The following is an 807-nucleotide window of genomic DNA, read 5'->3' as shown; positions in this document are numbered from 1 at the left end:
CTATAATTCTATGGTGCCATCATCCATCCGCTTCTTTCTTTATCTAGGTGTCCCTGGAGTCAGTCTTGCTGCAGTTACTTGATGCCAGATAACGGGAGGGTTTCAGAGAGGTGTTGGAGGGGCTGTCATGCTGACGTTATCTTGGTAGTCCAGTGGTACCCTTTCTTCTTCGTGGACGGCTTTAAGGTTCCGATACAAAAGGTCCTTATCTTCAAGATGGGGGGGCTGTCCTTCTCCTCCTTGCAGTGAGCTGGGGCCCTTCAGTTATGCTGACTTAAACATGATTATGCAGTATGCAATGTAAAATACGTATCTCTTAAGAAAGCTAATACGATTTCATACTGTTTAGATGGTTCACACAGGTTCATGCTATAAAGTCTAATTGGTACAGTGCTTAGGGAATGAGATTCTCCCAACAGGAGCCTGGAGACCGAGGCAGAGGCCTTGTCTGCAGCGCTTGCGCTTTATCAGGAGTTGCAAAGGGACACTACGTGTAGAGATGGAGGAGAGAGAAGGACTCATCTTGACTAACGTTAGTCAAGACAACATGGCGCTCAGGAACGGGCCTGCGCCGGCGAGCTCCAACACCGGAGAAAACTCGCCGCACGCTCACAGGCGGGTCGGGCGAACAGGGTTCCCAACGGCGCCCGCCGGGCAGGCGAGACCGTCCCTCCGGCGTGGCTCCTCCCGCCTGCGCAGGGAAGGCAAGGCAAGGTGCAAGAGCCCCCACATGCCCCCCGTGCGGGTGACTCTAGCGGAGCGGGGCGAGGCAGGGCAGCCCGGCTCCCCGGCGGAGCCCGCGGCCCG

This window comes from Pygoscelis adeliae, unplaced genomic scaffold (genome assembly GCF_000699105.1).
Source record: "Pygoscelis adeliae isolate BGI_AS28 unplaced genomic scaffold, ASM69910v1 Scaffold45, whole genome shotgun sequence".
Lineage (NCBI taxonomy): Eukaryota > Metazoa > Chordata > Aves > Sphenisciformes > Spheniscidae > Pygoscelis > Pygoscelis adeliae.
This window is presented reverse-complemented; position numbering follows the sequence as displayed.